This window comes from Camelus ferus, chromosome 12 (assembly GCF_009834535.1).
Source record: "Camelus ferus isolate YT-003-E chromosome 12, BCGSAC_Cfer_1.0, whole genome shotgun sequence".
NCBI lineage: Eukaryota > Metazoa > Chordata > Mammalia > Artiodactyla > Camelidae > Camelus > Camelus ferus.
Window position 1 is genome coordinate 12,679,464 of NC_045707.1, and position 6,056 is coordinate 12,685,519.

Here is a 6,056-nt window from a genome sequence, read left to right on the forward strand (position 1 = left end):
CACAGACACAGAACTTACGTAAGCCTTTCCCCCACCTGCCCCTATTCTGTGTTCTGTGTTTTACGCTTTTTTCCACTTTCCTGAGCTGGAGTCCTGGAGTCACCCTAGACTGCCCCCTGCTGTCACCTTCATCCCCACCCCGTCACCCCTACATCTGCCTGTCCCCCTCCCTGCCTCTACCTGGATCAAACCACCTTGAGTTGTTGCCTGGATCTTTATGCAACAAACAGCCTCCTCCAGGCTCCCTGCCTCCACCTGTGTCTGCAAATCCACCTGCACCTGCAACCAGACCAGGATTTTTAAACAGAAACCTGAGCAGGCCCCTTGCCCTCAGATTCTGCTGTGGTTCCCTGTTGAACTTCAGCCTGCCCCATCCCTGCCCCTCTTCAGCCCCGTCTTCCCTCTACCCCATTTCTGCCCTTGGAAACTGGGCTTCCTGCGGGCATCCACTACCCTTCTCTGCATGTTGCTGTGTGACCTCCTGTCCTTCTGGATGCCATGGGCCCTGGGCCCTGCCTGCCCCCCTGCAGAGGCTGCCGACCGTGAGTCCGAGCGCAGGACGTGGCTAATGACCTCATACTCCCAGAGCCTGGTGCAGCACCTGGTAAGCCTCCCATGCCAGGACTCTGAGTTCTGGAAATCCAGCCAAGGATAGTATCCTAAATGAAAAGCTCTGTACACGTTCTTGTTTAAGGTGTTGAAAGCATAAATACAATCTAAACATTGACCACTAGGGTTAACTAAATTAAGGTATATTTACCTAGTTGTAATATTGGGCAGATATGAAGAAGTGTGCTTACAAATGTTTAGCAATAATACAGAAAATATTTGTCATGCTGTTAAGGAAAAAATATGCAGAATCTGTGCTAGAAACTATGTTGAAAAAGACTGAAAGGTTGACACAACATTGTGAACTGACTATACTTCAATAAAAAAAAAGGTCAAAAAACAAAATAAAACGAAAGACTGAAAGGGAACACAAAGGCTCAGCCATTGTCGCTGGAGGTGGGGCTGAGGGTTTCTCTTCCTTTTTCTCTGCAATGAACAGTTCTTAATTGTTTCAAGCATTATATGTTGCTTACTAGGGACCTCCAAATGCAAATAGAAACAGCCACAGAAAACCTAAAAATAAAAAAGTAAAGATATATTAATTAAGCACAAACAAAAAAAGTTATTTTGGCCACTATAAAAATACCTGTCTCATAGGGTTACTAGAAACTTCACTGAGCTCACCTGTCAGGCTGAGGGCAGCACTCCGGTAAGTAAGCGCTCGTTACTTTTATAAACACCACGTGAAGTAGAATTTCTCTATTTTATTTCTTAAGTATTATTTTTCCACTATAAAGAGTAGACATGATCATTATAGAAAATTTGGAAACTACAGTAGAAAGAAAGAAAGGTAAAAAAGCCTTACGTATTTTTAACTTAAAGACAACTATTGCTAATATTTTGATGTATTTTTTCCAGTCTCCTTTCTATATGTGGGTTAGATTTTATTATGTTTGAGGCCAGAAAAAAGATTGGGAGAATCAAGGAAGAATTTAAAGCAAAAAGATAAAGGCAAAGTGGCCAAGATCATTACAAAATAAAGAATGGTGGTCTCAGCACGGAGTCTAGTTATGAGAAAACAGACCAAGAAATTCATGATGCAAAATGTTTGAGTGGCAAGAAAAGGGGAAAAACATAATCACAGATACAAAAATATAATCATAAGGTAAGACAAATACATGTATCCCAGAGCTTACATTCTGCATGTGGAGAGTGCCATTCTTTCTGGTCGTCAGTAGGACCATTTCAGCCAGTTCGGTAAGTCTTGCGATGGGTGTGGTGCAAAGCATTCGGCTCTAAGACCAGTCTAATCAGTCAGGGCGCTTCTTGTGCGGCAGGAGGTCTGGAGGCTGGTGTGGCTGCTAGAAGGTGACATCAAGGACCACAGGCTCCTCCCTGCATCCTGCATCCTGAGTGTGTGGTCTTTGTCTTCATGATGGCCTGAGGGCTGCTGTAACTCCAAGCATTGTGCTCAGTTCCAGGCAGGAGGATGTGCAAGAGCAGAGGGGCAGGCGGCTGGTTTTGCAAAAGCCTCACTGTGTGCTGGAGTGAGGAGTGGGCAGGAGTGCAGCAGGGAGGGAGCAAAAGCCAGCCTGAGGCTCATCCCAGAGGCTGGGAGCTTTTCTGAGAAGCTAGGGTGCGAATTCCTCCCAGAGGCTGAGGAGCAGAAAAATTTACCACTGGCTCCTGGCCCCCACTGGCTAAGGGCCACCCCAGGAGCGTTCATCCCCTGCCCTTCAGAGCAGCTCAGGTGTGGGCTGAGTGCAAAGTGAAGAAGCAGGTCCCCTAAGGACCACCCCATCAGCTGCAGCTAAGGTCAGAGGACCCACCCAGGCTTCTGACCCTTTAAAGCTGAGCAGCCATCCTGACATCCTCGCAAGAGGCACAGTGAGCAAAGCCACCAACAGGGTTCCGGGACCCCCTGGGTGAGGGTGATGGGGAAGTACATGGCAACCCCAAAGGGGGACGTGAAGGAACATTGCCTTGGTGCTGAGCAGAGCAATGGTACCAGGCCTCCCACCCTCAAGACAGCCACTGTGAGCTGACCTCACCTGGTTTGCAGGTGTGAACGCAGGTGTGGCGGGATGTGTGCAGGTGTGAGGTGTGTGTGGGACAGGAGTTGATGCATAGCATGGAGTCTCTCCCCAGGTGTGCCCCCCATCTCCTGCCTGGGTTGGGTTTTATGGGATAGTCAAAAAACCCAGCATACAGGCAGGCCTTTTCTCGAGTCCTGGTTTCTGTCCTGTGTCAGCACTGACAGAACCCTGTCAGCTGCACCGGGTGCCTCCGCCTTACACCTGTGAGTGGAGTCTTCTTCTACATAGAGCTTTGTCTGGAGGAAGATAAAACAATTTAGCCTAAAAACTGCCTCAGCCATCATTTGGGCTGATGACAGAAGAACAACTTTGATTTTATTTCTTATTTCTTTTGTGCAAATTGGGAGCAGATAAGAGTAGCCAGCCAAGGCATCTAACCTACGGGAGGTAGCCTGGCTCCTGCTTCTGCAGAACTGGCTCATCACACGGGGCAGCCCTAACCCTGGAGACAGACAGAACCCTAGCCCTGGAGAGCAGGAGCCCCTGTGCTCCCCTGGGGGTCCTGCATGAGCTCACACCGAGAGGACACTGACCGCCCCGAGGTGTCTCAGCCTTGCCCTTGTGGTCAGCTCCTGGGAGGGGAGTGGAGCCAGCAGCCTCAGCCCCACCAGCCACTAGGACCTCACCCTGTCCTTCCTCAGTGACCCCCATCCTGCTCACATGGCAGGTGTCTCAGGGCAGGTGACGTGTCCCAGGCAGGGATGGCGAAGGAAAGGAGGGTCTTGTTGTTCAGGAAGGCACATGCCCAGAGTGGGCAGCAGGATGGGCACAGGTGGACCCCCTAAGGGCGGCGCCTCGGGGTCTCCAGGAACCAGTCCCCCATCCTCCACCCCAAACACACAGCATATTACACTGAACCTGTCTGTGGCAGCACCGTCCCCTGGAGGGCAGGGATGTCCCATCCCTCCCAGCCCCAGTCCACATTTGCTGGGATCAGGAGAGTGGGGTTAGTTTTTAACCTCCTTCTGTATCAGTGAGCATTCTGTGGTCGCAACCAAGCTATAGAAACCAACTCTGGGAAACTTAGCTAAAAGGAAATGTATTGGGAGGGTGCTGGGGACTCCCGGGTGGAAAAGAAGGCACAAAGAGGCATGTGGCTGCTCCGGCACGGTGTGGGTGGGGGTGGCAGCAACTCCCTCGTGGTGGAGCTGGCCCCTCCCCCACTCTCTGGGCCCCCACCCCCTGAAGATCCACCTCTGGGCAGGAACAGGCATAGGAACAGACCCTCCAGGCTGGAGGGGGGCTATGATCCCCAACAGGGAAGCAGGTGCCCCTGGGGAGGGCAGGCCCTGGACCCCACATCAAAGCGGCCGTTCACTCCACGTTGCTGTCGTGTTTGCAAAATGATGAGGAAAGGCTTCCGCTCTTGGGAGGAATCCTGGGCCCGCCACACCCAAACTGCTCCCTCCCTTCAGGCCCGTCACGAGTCAGCTCGCTCTGACCACACCCGCACCGAGTGCTCCCCTACTGGGCTCTTCCTGCTCGCTGTGGGGGGAGCCAGGCTGCCAAGGAGGACGCAGCTTGTGCTGCAGGAGGCCACGCTTCCGCCCCCAGGGCTGCAGCCACCTGAGGAAGGGTCTTCCCACGAAGGAGCCGAGGAGGCTGGGGGCACAAATAAATACACTTCCCCCTCTGTTACTGCTCCCCTCCGCCCACAACACCAGGCCTGGGGCCAAGATGGGGTCAGGACTCTCCAGACGCTGGACAGGCACTGTCCAGGTGCCATGAGGGCCAGGGTTGAGTTAAACGCTCAGAGTTAAAATGTATGATTCTCGTGAGCACACACCCACCTGGTAGCGAGGCCCATCTCAGAATGAGCTGCAGACCCTGTCTAGGGCACCCTAACAAGGACGTGTTACTTTCGTGATGAAAAATATTCGGAGAAGAGAATTTTATTCCATGGAAACAGCTCCTTTTGCTCCCCCTTCTGGTCACTCAGGGGAGACGCAAGCACCTGAGCAGGGAGGAGAGTCAGGAGGGAAGGGAGGGGAGGGGAAGGGAGGGGAGGGAGGACCGTCTCCCTGCGGCACTGGGGGTGGGGGTGGTGGGCTCAGGATGTCTCCTCTTCCTCCCTACACACCTGAGGGGAAACCACTGCCCCGACAAGTGTGCTGTTCCGTTCATTCCAAACACATGTAGCTCCTTCCAGAGGAGACGGGGCTCCTTGAGGAAGTTGCTTGGTGGGAGTGGATGTTCTTAGGCTCACAGAAGGGCTGCTTTTTAAATCAACAGCAGCAGAGAAGGGACACTGCAGACAGCATTTGGAGCCGCAAGTGTGTGTATGAATACGTGTGTGTGCCTGTCAGGTGTATGTGCCTGTCAGGTGTATATGCCTGTTTGCGGGCACGTGTGCACGAATGTAGGAGTGTGTATACACACCAGGGCCCGCATGAGGAGGGTGTATCGCACTAAAGCACTAAAATGAGAACAAGCTTTTCTGCTCTCAAAGCATCATAACCAAACCAAAAGTGGAAGGGGAGAGGAGAACCTTGCATGCAGAGGGTGGTATGATTGCCCCTCCTCAGGTCTCACCATAAGGGAAGCAGCATTGACTGGTTCAATGATCTCTCCCCCACTCACCCCATGATTATGCTTTTGTAGGACCAAGGACTCTTCCTCTGTGGCATTTATCAGGGTTAAATTTTTTTCTTCCAGTTTTACTGAGATATAATTGACACAATCATGATTAAATTTTAATTTCTATTGAAGTATAAAAAAACATGGCATCAAAAAGTGCACAGATCTTAAGTATGTAGCTTGACAGCTTTATACATACATGTGCACCATGTTTCCACCTCTCTTTCAAGACAGAGAACTTTTGTAGGACCTGGCAGTTCCCTATTGTCTTTCCCAGGCAATACCCTCTTAGCCAAACCCAAGAGGCAGAGGTCATGAGCACACTGAACTCCATGCGGTCTGAGAGGTCAGGGCTGCTGCTAACCTCCTATGCTAGACACTCAGCATCATGAGAGCAGGGAAGTGGCCCCTCTGCTGACCTGTGCCCCAGCACTATGCACAGCCTTCGGTGGTAAATAAAGGCCTGTGGAACGAATACAGTGATGCTCACCATCCGCAACAGACCTGGACAAGGTGCCTGCAGGTTGTGCCTAAGCGTGGGCATTCATTTCATTCTTGCTGGAGTGTATGATCGTTGGATGTGATGCAGAGATCAGGCACCTGCTTCTGTTCTTCTCTGTCCTCATCCTGAAACCAAGGCACCTTGATGCAACTACCAGCTACAGGCCGCAAGGGGCAGTCCCCCCTTATGCCAGTGTCAGTGCTGAAGAGGCCCCCAAGGAAACCACTGCCCTATGGGGCAGCTCCAAGACACAGCAGGATTTGGGGTATGGTTAGTCTCCAAACCAGACTAGAAGTAATGGGAGAGTCACAGAAGAGGCCTCAGCACACTGT